The sequence below is a fragment of the Bos indicus genome, chromosome 23, assembly GCF_029378745.1.
Source record: "Bos indicus isolate NIAB-ARS_2022 breed Sahiwal x Tharparkar chromosome 23, NIAB-ARS_B.indTharparkar_mat_pri_1.0, whole genome shotgun sequence".
NCBI classification, from domain to species: domain Eukaryota; kingdom Metazoa; phylum Chordata; class Mammalia; order Artiodactyla; family Bovidae; genus Bos; species Bos indicus.
Window position 1 is genome coordinate 1163243 of NC_091782.1, and position 20367 is coordinate 1183609.

Below are 20367 nucleotides of genomic sequence, written 5' to 3' on the forward strand. Positions count from 1 at the left end.
TGGGATATTGCATTATATCATGATATTTTATCCTTTTCAGAATATTCTTCTTTTTATTTCTTGTGTGATGGTATTCTTAGAAAGTTTTACTTGAATGTAACATAAATTCACAAATCTAAATGCCAGTTGTACCTTGAAAGTGAAAGTGCAGTTGCTCAGTCGTCCAACTCTTTGTGACTCCATGGACTGTAGCCTGCCAGGTTCCTCTATCCTTGGGATTCTCCAGGCAGGAATACTGGAGTGTGTTGCCATTTCTTTCTCCAGGAATCTTTCCTAGCCAGATATTGAACCAGGGTCTCCTGCATTGCAGGCAGATTCTTTACCATCTGAGCCACCATGGAAGCCCTCCCTCAGTTATACCTTAAGTTAGGAAGTATATCTGAGGTAAAGAAATTAAACCTTATTGGAGCCTTAAACATTCATTCAGTTCAGTTTTATTTTGAAGTGTAACTATATTATCCCTTATTTTAAGTTGAATTTACCTAATGTTTTATACTCACCCTGAAACAAGTTAAAAGTATGAATAATAAATTCTGCAGCTTAACCTCATCAGCACAAGTGTCTAGAGAAGAGCAATAAGGGAATAAATTCTCATGAACTCAAGTCTCTACTCCTTCGTATGGGTCCTCTTTTTATTCCTCTTTTCCTACAGGAAAAAAATATATGGGCATTTTGGGGGGAATATCCATCAGTGTATAATTATAGAAAGATGACTGGAATGTCAACAGTGATAAAGCTGTGTTTGTGTATACGAATGTGTATATTCATATGTGGGTGAGCAGGGGTGTGTGAGAGAGAGAGAGACAGTTAGGTGTTCATTTTGTGGCTAATAATAATATGGCCCAACTTTAAGTCTTGGGTTTATCTACTTGATGTTTTTATCAGTTTTATAAGAAATAATTCTTGGAAAACTTACTGAGATTGGTCGAAATGGATCCTCACAATTGTGATACCTGTGCTATTCTCAGAGAAATCAGTTATCTGAACGCCAGACTGGATTCATTGAGCAAATGAACACTGTGATGGAATTCCTCCTGCTTGGCCTGACACAGAACCCAGATGTACAGAAACTCGTCTTTGCTCTGTTTACCCTCATCTACTTTCTCACTCTGGCAGGCAACCTACTCATCACTGTGACAGTCACCACTAGCAGAGCCTTAGGTTCCCCCATGTATTTTTTCCTGTCTTTCTTGTCCTTCATAGACTGCTGCTGCTCTTCTACCATGGTCCCCAAAACGATATTTGACTTACTTGCTCAAAAGAAAGCCATCTCCTTCAGTGGGTGTATGACTCAGCTCTTTGAAGAGTATTTCTTTGGGGGAGTTGAGATCCTCTTGCTCACAGTGATGGCCTATGACCGCTTTGTGGCTATCTGCAAGCCCCTGCAGTATGCCATCACATAGAACAGGCAAGTGTGTGGCCTCCTGGTGGCCATGGCCTGGGCCGGAGGATTTCTTCATGCACTGATTCAAATTCTTTGTATAGTCTGGTAGTCCTTCTGTGGCCCCAACGTCATTGACCATTTCATCTGTGACCATTTTCCTCTGCTGAAACTCTCCTGCACTGACACTCACATGTGTGGTCTTTTTGTTGCTGCCAACAGCAAGCTGATGTGTATGCTCATCCTTTCTATTCTTATCACCTCCTATGTGCTCATCCTTTGCTCTCTAAGGACACACAGCAACACTGCAGAACAGCAAAAAGCTGTCTCCACTTGCACTTCCCATTGTACTGTAGTGGTCCCTGTTACTGTAGTGGTCCCTTTGTACCCTGTATATTTGTGTAACTTTGGCCCACAATCACCTTCCCTATAGATAAGGCAGTGGCTGTGTTTTATACCATGGTAACACCCATGTTAAACCCTTTAATCTACACCCTCAGAAACTCAGAGGTGAAAAATGCCATGAAGAAGCTCTGGAACCAAAGAGTAACCTTGGGTAACAATTTTTGTGAGTAGAGAAGATAAAACAAAATCTATTCATATGTTAAGGACTAGAGTGACTAATAGAAAGCATAATGATTTTGAAGTTAAAATATGTGACTTTAAGTACATTCTCTTACTCCCTTGCTTTCTGGAATCTTTAATGGTTCATCTTTCATAAAATATCAAGATTTGATTAAATAATGACTAAAGCTCTTCAATAAGAAACTTCTTTGCTTCTATAAATTAATACTAATCAAGGGTATGTTGTTTTTTAAAAAGTTACTTTTTAATTTTTTTTTAAGTTTTTTTTTTTTTTTGACTACACAGAGTCTTCGTTGCTGAACGCAGGCTTTTTCTGGTAGCAGTGAGCGAGGGCTTCCTTCTAATTGAGGTGCTGCTTCTCTAATTTCAGAGCATGGGCTCTAAGTGTCACGGCTTCAGTAGTCATGGTGCATGGGCTTTTGTAGTTGTGACACAGGTTTAGTTGCTTCTCAGCATGTGGGATCTGCCCGGATAAGAGACTGAACCCATATCCCCTGCAATGGCAGGTGGATTCTTAACCACTGGACCACCAGAGAAGCCCTCAAAGGGGCACTGTTAATCAACTTAAAGAATCACAGAGGCTGGAAAAACTTTGAGTTACTGTTTTCAGTAGAACAATTCTCTGTAAATCTTCATATATAGAATATATAACCTATAGGCCAAATAATTAAAGTAAGTTCTAACAACACAGTATTTAAGTAAACAATAAGTTATAACAACTACATATTTTTTTTAATGAATAGTTTTAGTACTATAGGTAAGGTAGAGCTATTTTTTGTGAGAGATAATGACCAATGAGGAATGAATGAGTTTTGAGAAATGAGAGTGACATAAAGGCAGAACTCATTCCAAAATTAGTACCAAGTGCTGCACAATTCCAGGAGCACATTTTACAGTGTAATCTGGGCTCTTATCAAAATGAATTATTTTCTATATCTAAAGCCAAGAAGGGATATAAAATTCTTCCAGGCACAACTCTAGAGCTATCTTGCACACAATTTCCCAGGCAGAGTTTTGTGGAGCACTGTTTTTGTAAAAGATATCCAAATAGTTTTTGGGGGACTGATTTGTGCTTTAGATAGTGGATAGAAAAGTATCCGGTACAAACAAAAATTAAGCTGGTGATAGGTAAGTAGTCAAGTCAGAAATGGCGCACATTCAAATTTGAATGGAAAATTTTAGACCAATTGTAAACCAATGAGATGGAAAAATCGTTTGAGATATAGACACAGTGCAAGTTTAAAGGAAACAACCCCAATAAAAGAAAGGGGTCCAAATTGGGGCCAGGACGCAAGTCTTGCAAATCCATCAAAGTTACTCCATGCTGCTGCTGCTGCTAAGTCGCTTCAGTCGTATCCGAGTCTGTGCGACCCCATAGACGGCAGCCCACCAGGCTTCCCATCCCTGGGATTCTCCAGGCAAGAACACTGGAGTGGATTGCCATTTCCTTCTCCAATGCATAAAAGTGAAAAGTAAAAGTGAAGTCGCTCAGTCGTATCCGGCTCTTATCGACCCCATGGACTGCAGCCTACCAGGCTCCTCCGTCCATGGGATTTTCTAGGCAAAAGTACTGGAGTGGGGTGCCATTGCCTTCTCCGAGTGACTCCATAGGCATACCTAAAGTGTTCATTGCATATACATTAGTTTTCAATGGTTTGCTGCTGCTGCTGCTAAGTCACTTCAGTCGTGTCCGACTCTGTTCAACCCCACAGACGACAGCCCACCAGGCTCCCCCATCCCTGGGAATCTCCAGGCAAGAACGCTGGAGTGAGTTGCCATTTCCTTCTCCAATGCATGAAGGTGAAAAGTGAAAGTGAAGTCGTTCAGTCATGTCCAACTCTTAGCGACCTCATGGACTGCAGCCTACCAGGCTCCTCAGTCCATTGGATTTTCCAGGCAAGAGTACTGGAATAGGGTGCCATTGCCTTCTCCGCAATGGTTTAGTAAGTAATTTATTCTAAATGGGAGATACTCAGTCATGTCTGACTCTGTGACTCCATGGACTACAGGCCACCAGACTTCTCTGTCCATGGGATTTTTCAGTCCAGAATACTGGAGTGGGTTGCCATTCCCTTCTCTAGGGGATATTCCTGACCTAGTGATTGAACCCACATCTCTTGTGTCTCCTGGGTTGGCAGGTGGACTCTTTACCATGGCATCACCTGGGAAACCCCTGAAATGGGAGATTTTTTTTTCAAATGTTACCAATCCATTTGCTGATCACTAAGAATCCATATGTTACTACCATATTTTCCAGCCCCTTTGTTTTTAAACAGGAAATGATGTGTGTCACAGTTAGGCTGAAACATTGAGAAGTCAGTATATTCCTCTCCAGGACTATTTCAGTTTATTTTTTCCTGCTGCAGCAAGCCTGGAAGACACACACTGAGATGGCAGGGCTTCCACACAGTGAAGCAAGCTGTGTCAACCAGTAGCTACCTGGAAGAGGGCTGTCCTAGAGGAGCAACTATCTCTCAGTGAACTAGGCCTGGACAGAACATGAATGTTCTGTGTTAAGAACACAGAAGTGTTCTTGAAGTGTTAAGCCACTGAGAATTCACTATTCATTTTTTGCCACAGCAAAATGATCCTATCCTGACTAGTTACATTGACTCATTTCATCTTTTAAAAGACTTATAAATAGGAGAGAAAAGGTTTCCATCACTTTTGCAGTTATCTTTGTTCTCAAAACACAGAATGAATAAATGGCAATCTTTGCAAAACCAAGTCTAAATAAAGCATTTTTGCTTCAGTGTAATGCATTATAGTAACTGAAGTATCTAAACCACAAGTTCACACACAATTATGTCTTTCCCTCTACCTGACATATAAGGCAATCTTGAAGAAAATTATTAACTAGCTATTGCTGCTCAGTTGGTCAGTCGTGTCTGAATATTTGTGACCCCATGGGCTGACTGTAGCCCTCCAGGCTCCTCTGTCAGTGGGGTTTTCCAGGTAAGACTACTTAAGTGGATGGCCATTTCTTCCTCCAGGGGATCTTCCCAACCCAGGGATCTAACTTAAGTCTCCTGCAGTTCCTGCATTGGCAGGCAGATTCTTTACCACTGAGCCACCTGAGGAGTCCATTATTAACCAGGAGTGACAACAAAACATTAAACTCTAATGTGATCTACCTCTTCAAAACTTCTTGAGTTAATGTTCTGGCTGTTCCAAACAGTTTCTCTTCCCACACATTCTTTTTAGTATATGTTCTAAATTTTCACTGATTTCCTATAAACTTTATCCCCACAAAATTTCCATGTATCTCAGGAGGGATGCTATGTTCCCTACTTCTCAGTAAACACTGGGACCAAAACAGAATCTCTCAATCTCAACCCTCCTCATCAATAATTACATCTATATCCCCTTTTGCCCTCTATTGCAAGCTATTAATATATATGCAAGGGTTCCTATTTAGTTTTTTTAATATAAATTTATTTATTTTAATTGGAGGTTAATTACTTTACATTAGGTTTAATGTAGCTATGTGTGTTCTGCATGCAACTACCTTCTCTCTTAGAAATCTCAGTTTGTTAACTATAAAAATTTTAACCTTTGGTCATTAATCTTTATGCTCTAACTGAACCACCATTCACATGTAATCTGGGGTCAAAACAAGGAAAAAGTACTTTTGGCTCCAATCTATGTGATTATTTAAGTCCCTTCTCAGTTATTCCTAACCTCACCCCTACTCTTACCTCTCCCACCAAATTCTCATTATTAGCTTATTTCCCTTTCCAATACATCCTTCCTTCTATAAATCAGGAGACCAGCTCTTCCTATTGAATGCACCATCACTTTGCATGATTTCACCATTCTATCAACTATCAGATCACACTCAAAGTGTCCTTGTTGTTGTTCAGTCACCAAGTCATGTCCCCCTCTTTGAGACCCCATGGACTGACTTGAAGTACGCCTGGCCTCCCTGTCCCTCACTATCTCTCAGAGTGTCTCTGGGTCTTGATAAACCTAAGGGATTGTGTCCCAGAAGGAAAAAAAAATGAATGATTACAAAAGCAGTTTCCTTCTTGTCTTCTCAAAATCAATGATCAATCAGAATTATTATTCTGTGTCATTGCTAGGAAGTTCCCACTATGGGTCAGTCATCCTGTGTCTGCTGGCATCCTCTTCCCAGGACAAAACCCCAGCCAACCAGTCAAGCTGATGGAATCCATGTTCTACTTATGTCAATAAGTGTTTCTCTAAATTCCCAAGGACTCTGACATTTTCCTCAAAGACAGTCTCTCAACGGTGCATTGTTCTGTGGGTAGGGAGCATAACCATTCTTACTCCTGATCAATTCCTTAGGTAGAGGAACATCCTGAATTCAAAATGCCCAGTGAAATACATCACTCCAGATGATTCCTGGCAAGGTTGCAATCAACACCACAACAGAGTCTGAAAAAGAGGAAACAGAAGCAAAGCTTTCCTACTTACAGCATTTTTTATTTTTGTACATGTATATTCTACAAAGTGGAGAAGGCAATGGCAACCCACTCCAGTACTCTTGCCTGACAAATCCCATGGGCAGGGGAGCCTGGTAGGCTGCAGTCCATGGGGTCCCTAGGAGTCAGACACAACTGAGCAACTTCACTTTCACTTTTCACTTTCATGCATTGGAGAAGGAAATGGCAACCCACTCCAGTGTTTTTGCCTGGAGAATCCCAGAGACGGGGGAGCCTGGTGGGGTGCTGTCTCTGGGGTTGCACAGAGTTGGACACGACTAAAGCAACTTAGCAGCAGCAGCAGCATTCTACAAAGAAATTGGCTGAGTGTGCTTTTCTCAGTCATTTCCACATATAAGCTTAATTGTCCTCCAGATTCCCCATCATAGAGTAGGAAGCAAACCTCTATTCTCACAAACAGATTATGATATATGGACACCTGGATCCTCATGAAAAAAAAAAGTTATATAATAACGGGGGGAGGGAGGAATGAGAAATAATTATTTAATGAATACAGAGTTTCAGTCTGAGAAGGTGAAAAACAATGAAGATGGTTGGTGAGGTGTTTGCACAACAATGTGAATGCATTTAATGCCACTCAAGTGTGTACTTAAAATGGTAAACTTCATTTTATATGTATTTTATGACAATTAAAAAAATCAGAGGAGTGGGACAGACTGAAAGTGAGGGTGGCTGCTAACAGAAGCCACATCGTTAACCATTGAGAACAGAACTGAAAGCATTGCTTCCTTCTCTGCTCTGAACCCCACGAATGCATCAGTTTGGTTTAAAGTTAAAGGTACGTGAGAAAGAAAGATGATTCTATGCAGAGTTCCAGCCGGCTCTTCATCACCTTGAAGCTCAGGGAGAGAAGACTGTAGTGGAGCATCCTTTCTGTAGTGTTTCTATTATTTCCCTCTGGATGTCTTTATACAAGAGTGCTTGGCTGAGCATGAGTCTTTTCAAAGGCTACCCTGAGAAAGCATAGAGAGCAGTAAAATCGCTACATATTCCTGGGGTTCTCTCTGTGTGTGGCAGGGCTACAAGCTCTATAACACACCATGAGACTCTGTCACCTAGGTTCTCATCCCAGAGATAGTTTATACGTTTATGACTTTTAAATTACTCGATGTCTGGGAGCTGGGAACCTGCTATTTAAGTCTCCTCTGTCAGTCACTAATAAACATGTCACAATGTCCAAGGGTAATCTGGCCCATAATTTTAAAGACTGGCATTTCTACTCTCAGGGTAACCATATTATATCAAACACTCATGTTTTCAGAGAGAAATCCATTTTCTGAACTCTGCCCTATGCCTAAAACCACCTCGTATATACTTTGGCAGGGTCACCTACAACAAAATGAGCAACAAAATCCTAATATCAAGATTTTCACTTACCTTACCTAAGTTTCATCTTAAACTATAGCCAAAAGTGTGAGTGTGTGTGTGTGTGTGGGGGGGGGGCGGGGGGCAACAGTCTACGAGATCACAAAGTACCTTTGTGATCTCGTAGACTGTTGCCCACCAGGCTCCTCTGTCCATGGGATTCTCCAGGCAAGAATACTGGAGTGGATAGCCATTCCCTCCTCCAGGGGATCTTCCAGACCCAGAGATCAAACAAGGTCTCCTGCATTGCAGGCAGATTGTTTACCACCTGAGCCACCAGAGAAGTACATAGGCAGAAGCATATGTTTAATGAAAGTTCAACTGCATTTCTAAAACTGGTCTCTAATGTTGTTTGGGGGAGTCAAACAGGAGCAAAAAAGAGTCCTTGGCTGATGCTTCAGAAAAGATTATGGAATTTAGAAAGGTGGTAACAATAACCCTGTGTACGAGACAGCAAAAGAGACACTGATGTATAGATCAGTCTTATGGACTCTGGGAGAGGGAGAGGGTGGGGAGATTTGGGAGAATGGCATTGAAACATGTATAATATCATGTATGAAATGAGTCGCCAGTGCAGGTTCAATGCATGATACTGGATTCTTGGGGCTGGTGCACTGGGACGACCCAGAGGGATGGTATGGGGAGGGAGGAGGGAGGAGGGTTCAGGATGGGGAACACAGGTATACCTGTGGCGGATTCATTTCGATATTTGGCAAAACTAATACAATATTGTAAAGTTTAAAAATAAAATAAAATTAAAAAAAATAATAATAATAAAAAGAAAAGAAAAGATTCCTACAGGGCCAATAATCCTCTGAGGACTTGAGAGGTCAATGTATTACCAAACCCTGAGCTTTTTTGAAAGTCTATTTAAACATTTCTCTAGAGTCAATGAAGAAAGAATTACAAACAAAGACCTTGAAGTCAATAGCAGCCACAGAGCCATGTGTGAACAAGGTGATGGTCTGTTTGGGAGACACTGCTCCCAAGGCTAGTATGAGTTAGAAGAAGGGCTTAAATCAAGAATAAAATGAGTTCAATCCATGGGTTGGGAAGATCCCCTGGAGAAGTTAAATGGCAACCCACTCCAGTATTCTTGTCTGGAGAATTCCATGGGTAGAGGAGCTTTGTGGGCTACAATGCATGGGGTCGCAAAGAGTCAAAAACAACTAAGTGACTAACACTTTCACATACATTCTACAATTTCATATACAAGATTTTCTTAATTGGAAGAATCAAATTTGAATAATTTGATGCATTATTTGAATAATATATGTTTTGATGATGCATGTATAATCTCATAATAAGCCTAATTAATAGAAAGTGTGTTAAAATTAAATCTGAAAGTTATCAAAGTTTCCTAACTAAAACAGCTTGTTTTTTGAGTAAATCCAGAAAATGGGAGAGTTGTCTAGAGACATAACATTCCACAGTCCTCTTTGTTATTTTGCATTATATTTGCAGCTGTGAAGCAAACACCTGGTGGGAAGAAAGTAATGTTTGGGTTTAATCTAAAAAGTGAAGAATCCACAACAAATATATCTAAGTTAGTGATAGCTAATTATTTTTCCCCAAATTTAAGAAGGTTCAGTTCAGTTCAGTTCAGTCACTCAGTTATGTCCAACTCTTTGAGACCCCATGAATTGCAGCACGCCAGGACTCTCTGTCCATCACCAACACCCAGAGTTCACTCAAACTCATGTCCATCGAGTCGGTGATGCCATCCAGCCATCTCATTCTCTGTCGTCCCCTTCTCCTCCTGCCCCCAATCCCTCCCAGCATCAGAGTCTTTTCCAATGAGTCAACTCTTCACATGAGGTGGCCAAAGTACTGGAGTTTCAGCTTTAGCATCATTCCTTCCAAAGAACACCCAGGACTAATCTTTAAAATAGACTGGTTGGATATCCTTGCAGTCCAAGGGACTCTCAAGAGTCTTCTCAAACACCACAGTTCAAAAGCATCAGTTCTTCGGTGCTCAGCTCTCTTCACAGTCCAACTCTCACATCCATACATAACTACTGGAAAAACCATAACCTTGACTAGATGGACTTTGTTGACAAAGTAATGTCTCTGCTTTTGAATATGCTATCTAGGTTGGTCATAGCTTTCCTTCCAAGGAGTAAACGTCTTTTAATTTGATGGCTGCAATCACCATCTGCAGTGATTTTAGAGCACAAAAAAATACAGTCTGCCACTGTTTCCTCATCTATTTCCCATGAAGGGATGGGACTATATGCCATAATCTTAATTTTCTGAATGTTGAGCTTTAAGCCAACTTTTTCACTCTCCTCTTTCACTTTCATCAAGAGGCTTTTTAGTTCCTCTTCACTTTGTGCCATAAGGGTGGTATCATTTGCATATCTGAGGTTAGTGATATTTCTCCTGGAAATCTTGATTCCAGCTTGTGCTTCTTCTAGCCCAGAGTTTCTCATGATGTACTCTGCATAGAAGTTAAATAAGCAGGGTGGCAATATACAGCCTTGACATACTTCTTTTCCTATTTGGAAGCAGTCTGTTGTTTCATGTCCAGTTCTAACTGTTGGTTCCTTACTTGCATATAGGTTTCTCAAGAGGCAGGTCAGGTGGTCCTGTATTCCCATCTCTTTCAGAATTTCCCACAGTTTATTGTGATCCACACAGTCAAAGTCTTTGGCATAGTCAATAAGGCAGAAAGAGATGTGTTTCTGGAACTCTCTTGCTTTTTTGATGATCCAGGGGATGTTGGCAATTTGATCTTTGGTTCCTCTGCCTTTTCTAAAACCAGATTGAATATCTGGGAGTTCATGGTTCACATATCGCTGAAGCCTGGCTTTGAGAATTTTGAGCATTACTTTACTAGCGTGTGAGATGAGTGCAATTGTGCAGTAGTTTGAGCATTCTTTGGCATTGCCTTTCTTTGGGATTGGAATGGAAACTGACCTTTTCCAGTCCTGTGGCCACTGCTGAGTTTTCCAAATTTGCTGGCATATTGAGTGCAGCACTTGCACAGCATTATCTTTCAGGATTTGGAATAGCTCAACTGGAATTCCATCAGCTCCACTAGCTTTGTTCATAGTGATGCTTTCTAAGGCCCACTTGACTTCACATTCCAGGATGTCTGGCTCTAGGTCAGTGATCACACCATTGTGATTATCTGGGTCGTGAAGATCTTTTCTGTACAGTTCTTCTGTGTATTCTTGCCATCTCTTCTTAATATCTTCTGCTTCTGTTAGGTCCTTACCATTTCTGTCCTTTATCGAACTCATCTTTGCATGAAATGTTCCTTTGGTATCTCTGATTTTCTTGAGGAGATCTCTAGTCTTTCCCATTCTGTTGTTTTCCTCTATTTCTTTGCATTGATCGCTGAGGAGCCAATTTCATTTCACAGAAATAATATTTGCAGTTAGATTCTGTAAATTGAAACAATCTTTCTCTCTAAAAATAACTGCACACAATGATGTGAAAATGTCAATAGAAAATACTGTCTGGAATGTTCCCAGTAAAGATGCTGTTGAGAACCACTAAAGCCACTTTTACAAGATTGGCATTAACACTTATGTCGCACTAAGTAGACTGATTCTGAAGATCTCTAATTATTACAAATTATTTCCCTTTTTCATTACTTCTATGCCATCACACTGAAGTCGAATTTGTGAATTAAATCTTTAGAGAATGATTAGCCATAGTTACCATCGTTGGAGTCATGGAGAGAGAAAAACAGCACAGGCATAAGCTTTCCTGAAAACTCTAAGCTTTCTTTCCTCATCTTTATTGAAGCTGAGAGATCATGATGCTGATTTCTGTGCCCAGAAATTTTTGTGGAAAAAAAAAGAAAATGTTATTATGTTTTTTGCAAGGATTAGGGAAAGAAGAGAAAAAGAAAGATAATGAATAAAATAGCTAATGATCCTGGTTACAACATGTAATATATCCTGAAAACATATATACAGGCTCACTCCCCAAGAAAAAAATGTATTCTTATATATATTCAATATTTTTACCAGTTAGTAATGAAAATTTCAAGTTCATATTAATTGATAAAACTTATTCCAAAGGGGGAAATTGTATTATCTCAGGTGGTCCTAACATTTTTTTTTTTTTTTTCTGGTCCATAGGAAACTCAGGAAAACTTCATGACATATCATTTCATAGCAAAATGTAAATAAGGTAATATAGCTAATCCAAGCATTATTCTATATGTGATGAAAGAACAATTGCACAGAAAGCTCATTTCAGAAATATCGAGAACTTTTCAGGGAAATTTGTACCACTTACATGTTCACATTCAAAGATTTGAAAAGAGTGAGCATAACTATTTTGTTGAGCCAGACACAACACCCGGGGCTGTTGAGTGAATGCTGCTCAAAGAGCTGTTATAAAGAGAGTTTCTTGGCATTTTGATGGACAAAAACTCCATCTGCAGCTCTGTCTCTGTGTGTGCATGTGTGTTAATTTGAAAGAAAGGAATAATGGGTCACAGAACACAGCTGGTATAGAGTAAGGTTTGCTTGGTACTTTTCATGTCTGATACAAAGTTGGTTTTTAAAATATTGTGTCCATATACCTATGACTATTCATTCTTTTTTAATTCAAATTTATTTATTTTAATTGGAGGCTAACTACTTTACAATATTTTATTGGTTTTGCCATACATCAACATGAATCCGCCACGGGTGTATTCGTTCTAATAGACAAGCATTAATATAACTTTATAAAGAACTGTCAATGAAATTTGTTCCCCAAACTCAAATAAAGCTATCTGTAAGACATTCAGAGCTAAAAGGAAAGTTTAGAAGTTAACTGCATGACAATAGTCATAAAAAATATCTCACTTTTATTGTGGTATTTGTAAGGTATTGTCATGATATATTTAAATTAATATGAATCAGGAGAGATTTAAACTCATCCCATTCTTCTTTACAACAATCTGTGAAATATCAGAAGTAAGAGAAAGGAGTAGCTCCACCAGTCCCAGGGACCAGGGCTAAAGAGACGATGAGATATTTTCTATTGAAATCAAAAGAGAGGGTGTGGAGAAAAGGGAACCCTCTTACACTATTGGTGGGAATGCAAACTACAACAGACACTATGGAGAACAGTGTGGAGATTCCTTAAAAAACTGGAAATAGAACTGCCATACGACTCACAAATCCCACTGCTGGGCATACACACCAAGGAAACCAGAAGTGAAAGAGACATGTGTACCCCAATGTTCATCGCATCACTGTTTACAATAGCCAAGACATGGAAGCAACCTAGATGCCCATTGGCAGATGAATGGATAAGAAAGCTGTGGTATATATACACAGTGGAGTATTACTCAGCCATTAAAAAGAATACATTTGAATCAGTTCTAATGAGGTGGATGAAACTGGAGCCTATTATACAGAGTGAAGTAAGCCAGAAAGAAAAACACCAATTCAGTATACTAATGCATATATATGGAATCTAGAATGATGGTAATGATAACCCTGTATGTGAGACAGCAAAAGAGACACAGATGTATAGAACAGTCTTTTGGACTCTGTGGGAGAGAGTGGGATGATTTGGGAGAATGGCATTGAAACATATATATTATCATATGTGAAATGGATGGCCAGTCCAGGTTCAATGAATGATACAGGATGCTCAGGGCTGGTGCACTGGGATGACCCAGAAGGATAGTATGGGGAGGGATGTGCAAGGGGGGTTCAGGATAGGGAACACATATACACCCATGGTGGATTCATGTCGATGTATGGCAAAACCAATACAATATTGTAAAGTAATTAGCCTCCAATTAAAATAAATAAATTTATATTAAAAAAATAAAATATCATCACTCAGAAATACTGTGATCTTTCCAGATCAACCATGTGCTAGTAGCAATTCAAGATGAATTGATGGAAAAGATGAGCAACATAACAGAATTTATCCTACTGGGCCTGACCCAGAATCCAGGAATCCAGACACTCTTATTTGCTGTGCTTTTAGTCGTCTACTTGATCACATTGCCAGGTAATCTGCTCATCTCAGTTGCCATCTTCACCAGCCCAGTCCTCGGTTCTCCTGTGTACTTTTTTCTGTCTTATTTGTCCATGATAGATAGTTTCTACTCTTCCTCCATAGTACCCAAGTTGATCTTTGACTTGATCTCTGGAAAGAACACCATTTCCTTCAGTGGCTGCATGACTCAGGTCTTTGCTGAACATTTCGTTGCTGGAGCTGAGATTGTCTTGTTGATTGTCATGGCCTATGACTGCTATGTAGCCATCTGTAAGCCCCTGCACTACATGACTATCATGAGTTGACCTGTGTGTGCTTTCCTGGTTGGAATGGCTGGGGCTTTAGGGTTTCTCCATGGAGGGATCCAGATTTTGCTCATGGTTCAGTTACCATTCTGTGGCCCCAATGTCATTGACCACTTTATGTGTGATTTGATACCTCTCCTGGAGCTAGCCTGCACAGACACACACACTCTAGGCCCCCTGATTTCTGCCAATAGTGGGTCACTCTGCTTGCTAACTTTATTGATGCTGGTTGCTTCCTATGTTGTCATCCTGTGCTCCCTGAGGACTCATAGCTCTCGTCGCACATCCCTGTCCACCTGTGCCTCTCATGTCACAGTTGTCATCTTATTCTTTGTACCTTGTTCATTCCTCTACCTAAGACACATGATCTCCTCCCCCATTGACAAAACTGTGACTGTGTTTTTCACCATAGTAATTCCTATGTTGAATCCTTTAATCTATACCCTGAGAAATGCAGAAGTGAAAAGTGTCATGAAACTCCAGGTACAAATAATGAAAGCTGGTGATGAATAAACCTTGTGTGGAGTATTTAGGCAAAAAAAGAAAAAAAATTAGTGATATTTTACATAAATTTTCCCTCCTTCTTAACTGATTGAACTGGGATGTTTCTCCTGTCTGGATCAATTTTCTTTAGGGGCTCATACATTATAAGCCGGGGTTGATATTCAGAAGGTATAGTAGACACAGTGCCGAGAGCCCACAATAGTCTCAGGAGGCCATGAAATGTTTTAATTTCATTTACAACAGAAAGAAAGAAATTAATATAATCTAAATGCAGCTTACACTAAGTCACCTATATAGCAATGCAGTCAGAAAATATGATTTTTAACATTTTTATGGAGGAGAAGACCCAAGAGGGTGAAAGTACCAAGGGTCCACAAAAGTCATAATGTTGCCCTGACTGTGAGTATGAAACAGATCAACAGCAATATTCTTGAGCACTCATTATATCCAGCACCATAGCTAGAATGAAATTTTATTTTAAAAGAGAGTAAACAACTACATATGAAAAAAAGGACAGAACAGTAAGAAATAAGTTTTCAAAAAGTGCTATATATACTTTTTCTGGTTTTTCTAGGTTTGAGAGGTTTATAAATAAAATAAACACAGCAATAAAATGAAATTTTTACTTATCACAGTCCCAAAAAGGTAACATTTGTGCACAAAAGTACTTTCTGAAAATGAAATTTCATCATTCCCTGTAGTATACAAGAGTTTACAAAAAGAATTAGAAACAGAATTGGATAGCATAAAATAAACATAATTGATAAAATCCATAGAGCTAAGGCAGAAAGTATCTATACATTAAAGTCTGGTTTTAGACACAGACAAAGGAAAAGAAGATTCTGAAGACAAAATAGTGGTTATAGGAAATTTCTAGTGATTTAAGAACAAGTCATGGAACTGTCATGGAACAGCACAAAATCACAAATCTGAGCTAGAGTAAAGAATCCATACAATGCACATAACGAAATTCTAAGAGATTCAAAAATAGTCAGAGATTAAGTGCTTTGGACCAAATAGGCTTAATTTCTTTTATCGTCTCCAGCATTAATTATTCCAGTAATGTTAGCAGATTGTTTCACCTCCCTATTTTTTTCATGTTTAATAAAAAAAAAAAAGTATTTCCCAGGTGACTAAGTAGTAAAGAATCTTTCTGCCAGGCAGGAGACACAGGTTCTATCCCTGGGTTAGGAAGATCCCCTGGAGAAGGCGGATTTGGCAACCCACTCCAGTGTTCTTGCCTGGGAAATCCCATGAACAGAGGAGCTTGGTGGACTACAGTCCATGGGGCCGCAAAGAGTCAGACATCACAGCTAAGCAACAAAAACAAATAGGAAAATAACATTACATGTTTCCTTAAATTGTGCAGATTAAATGACTTCAGGCAGAAGACTGAGTCAGCTAAAAATTAACAAAAATTGCTCGGACTTCATTTCAACTTTCAGAGATTCCACAAGAGCATAAACTATGCTGGGGACAGTGGTCCCTAACAGAGGAGCCTAAGAGCACCGCTACTGTTATTCACTAACCAGGATGGCAGGGAGAGCAAATGTCCAGCCCAGCCTCACTTCACTGCAAAATGTGTCATCTCAGCCAACAGGGAGTTCTCTGAATACTGAGAGCTAGTCCCTCACCAACTTCCTATTCTGTGATTAAACTGCACTTAAATATCTCTATACTGACAAATGGGAGAGCTGGTGGGATAAGCTATGAGATGTTTGAAAGTGAAAGTTTCTCAGTCGTGCCTGACTCTTTGTGACCCCATGGACTATACAGATCATGGAATTCTCCAGGCCAGAATACTGGAGTAGGTAGCCTCTTCCCTCCTCCAGGGTATCTTCCTAAACCAGGGATCGAACCCGAGTCTCCCACATTGCAGGTGAATTCTTTATCTGCTCAACCACCAAGGAAGCCCAAGAATACTGGAGTGGATAGCCTGTTGCTTCTCCAGTGAATCTTTCCAACCCAGGAATTGAACTGGAGTCTCCTGTGAGTTGCAGTTGGATTGTTTACCAGCTGAGCTACCAGAGAAACTTGGGCAGCACTTATTTCAGAAGCTGTCACTGATAATTAATTCTTTTATTCCGTTCCCATCCTCTGGAAGAAAGAGAAAAAGGGAGAGCTCAGTTGGAGAGACAAAGAGGTCAATCTCTATATAGAATTTGTGATTTCTGGGGAAGACTTCAGAAACTTGTTTCAAGGAGAGTTCCCAACAAGGAATTTGAACATAAGGTGATGTCAACATTGCATTTCTAATGTTTTTAAGATTTTATTATCAGGTTAGCTCTCACTGTATTTATAAAGGCTTTCAATTCAGTTCAGTTCAGTTCACTTGTTCAGTCGTGTCTGACTCTTTGCAACCCCATGATTCACAGCACGCCAGGCCTCCCTGCCCAACTCCAACTCCCGGAGTTCACTCAAACGCATGTCCAAAGAGTCGGTGATGCCATAAAGCCAACTCATTCCCTGTCATCCACTTCTCCTCCTGCCCCCAATCCCTCCCAGCATCAGAGGCTTTCCCAACGACTCAACTCTTCACATGAATTGGCCAAAGTATTAGGTTTCATCTTTAGCATCAGTCCTTCCAATGGACACCCAGAACTGATTTCCTTTAGAATGGACCGCTTGAATCTCCTTGCAGTCCAAGGAGACTCCCAAGAGACTTCTCCAATACCACAGTTCAAAAGCACCAATTCTTCGGTGCTCAGCTTTCTTCACAGTCCAACTCTGATATCCATACATGACCATGGGAAAAACCATAGCCTTGACTAGATGGACCTTTGTTGGCAAAGTAATGTCTCTGCTTTTTAATGTGCTATCTAGGTTTGTCATAACTTTCCTTCTAAGGAGTAAGCATCTTTTAATTTCATGGCTGCAATCACCATCTGCAGTGATTTTAGAGCACAAAAAAATAAAGTCTGCCACTATTTCCATTGTTTCCCCATCTATTTCCCATGAAGTGATGGGACCAGATGCCATGATCTTTGTTTTCTGAATGTTGAGCTTTAAGCCAACTTTTTCACTCTCCACTTTCATTTTCATCAAGAGGCTTTTTAGTTCCTCTTCACTTTCTTCCATAAGTGTGGTGTCATCTGCATATCTGAGGTTATTGATATTTCTCCTGGCAATCTTGATTCCAGCTTGTGCTTCTTCCAGCCCAGCATTTCTCATGATGTACCCTGCATATAAGTTAAATAAGCAGGGTGACAATATACAGCCTTGACGTACTCCTTTTCCTATTGGGAACCAGTCTGTTGTTCCATGTCCAGTTCTAACTGTTGCTCCCTGACTTGCATATAGGTTTCTCAAGAGGCAGGTCAGGTGGTCTGGTATTCCCATCTCTTTCAGAATTTTCCACAGTTTATTGTGATCCACACAGTCCAAGGCTTTGGCATAGTCAATAAAGCAGAAATAGATGCTTTTCTGGAACTCTCTTGCTTTTTGAATGATCCAGCAGATGTTGTCAATTTGATCTCTGGTTCCTCTGCCTTTTCTAAAACCAGCTTGAACATCTGGGAGTTCACAGTTCACATATTGCTGAAGCTGGGCTTGGAGAATTTTGAGCATTACTTTACTAGCATGTGAGATAAGTGCAATTGTGTGGTAATTGGATCATTCTTTGGCATTGCCTTTCTTTGGGATTGGAATGAAAACTGACCTTTTCCAGTCCTGTGGCCACTGCTGAATTTTCCAAATTTGCTGGCATAGTGAGTGCAGCACTTTCACAACATCATCTTTCAGGATTTGAAATAGCTCAACTGGAATTCCATCATCTCCACTAGCTTTGTTCATAGTGATGCTTTCTGAGGCCCACTTGACTTCACATTCCAGGATGTCTGGCTCTAGGTGAGTGATCACACCATCATGATTATCTGGGTCATGAAGATCTTTTTTGTACAGTTCTTCTGTGTATTCTTGCCACCTCTTCTTAATAGTTTCTGCTTCTGTTAGGTCCATACCATTTCTATCCTTTATCGAGCCCATCTTTGCATGAAATGTTCCCTTCTTGAAGAGATTTCTAGTTTTTCCTATTCTGTTGTTTTCCTCTATTTCTATGATTATATAAAAACAGCAAGTGGTTTTTTGAAGAATGGAATTTCATCAGCTATATCTATGACATCTACCATGACCTTGTTAGCAACTTATAATGCACATGATCTTTGAACTTACTCCTTTGTGCAGGTGCTGCTTTCATGGATCAGGGAATTGGAGATGATCAAAAGATTCATTTCAAGGTAAGAGACTGAAATCAAACCCTGTGACTGTCCTCAATTGGAATATTTATTTCTCTAGCATGAAGAAAACTTTTCTGATAAACCAGAGCACTAAACAGAGTAAATCAATGAACCTTAAGCATTACTGCATTAGATTGCTAAAAGTACAAGGCAGGGAATGTGCTTTGTTCATATCTATAATTTGCAGTACCGTATAGTGGGCAATCAACTGATGGTATTTTCCAGTATCCATAATAACAATGCCTTCAGCTTAAAAAAACATTTTGACACCAATACAGTATACTAACGCATGTATATGGAATTCAGAAAGATGATAATGATAACCCTGTATGTGAGTCAGCAAAAGAGACACAGATGTATAGAACAGTCTTTTGGACTCTGCCGGAGAGGAAGAGGGGGATGATTTGGGGGAATGGCATAGAAACATGTGTAATATCATATAAGAAACAAATTGCCAGTCCAGGTTCAATGCAGGATACAGGATGCTTGGGACTGGTGCACTGGGATGACCCAGAGGGATGATATGGGGAGGGAGATGGGAGGGGGGTTCAGGATTGGGAACATGTGTACACCCGTGGTGGATTCACGTTGACGTATGGCAAAACCAATACAATATTGTAAAGTAATTAGCCTCTAATTAAAATAAATAAATAAAATAAAAAATAAAAGCAAAAACTGGATATAAAAAAAATAAAAAGCATTTTGAAATGCACCACTGTCTTTAATATTTATTACTTAATACAAATGCCAGTAGATCAAAGCTGGGTATATGATCTTTATTTTGCAAATAAGGAAACAGACTCTGATAACTTAAGAAATTGCTCCAAGTCACATATCAGTTCAGTTCAGTTGCTCAGTTGAGTTCAACTCTTTGCGACCCAATGGATTGCAGCACACCAGGCCCCCTGTCCATTGCAAACACTTGGAGATTGCTCAAATTCATGTCCAATGAGTCAGTGATGCAATCCAACCATCTCATCCTCTGTCCTCTCCTTCTCTTCCAGCCTTCAACCTTTCCCATCATCAGGGACTTTTTCAATGACTCAGTTCTTCACATCAGGTAGCCAAAGGATTGGAATTTCAGCATCAGTCCTTCCAATGAATATTCAGGACTGATTTCCTATAGGATTGATTGGTTGGATCTCCTTGTAGTCCAAGGGACTCTTAAGAGTCTTATTCAACTCCACAGTTCAAAAGCATCAATTCTTCAATGCTCAACATTTTTTACAGTACAACTTTCACATCCATAAGTGGCTACTGGAAAAAGCATAGTTTGATTACATGCTGTCTAAGTTGGTCATTGCTTTTCTTCCCAGAAGCAAGCATCTTTTAATTTCATGGCTGCAGTCACCATCTGCAGTGATTTTGGAGACCCAAAAAATAAATTCTCTCACTGTTTCCACTTTTTCCTCATCTATTTGCCATGAAGTGATGGGACCAGATGCCAAGATCTTAATTTTCTGAACGTTGAGCTTTAAGCTAACTTTTTCACTCTCCTCTTTCACTTTAATCAAGAGGCTCTTTAGTTATTCTTCACTTTCTGCCATAAGGGTGGTGTCATC

The 20367-nt window shown here is 39.8% G+C and overlaps 2 pseudogenes; both read left to right on the forward strand.

Annotated features, from left to right (window-relative positions):
- Positions 1 to 930: 930 nt before the first annotated feature.
- LOC139178868 (olfactory receptor 4C5-like) lies at positions 931 to 1957 on the forward strand (annotated as a pseudogene).
- A 9553-nt stretch (positions 1958 to 11510) lies between these two features.
- LOC139178869 (olfactory receptor 4C45-like) lies at positions 11511 to 14579 on the forward strand (annotated as a pseudogene).
- Positions 14580 to 20367: the final 5788 nt, after the last annotated feature.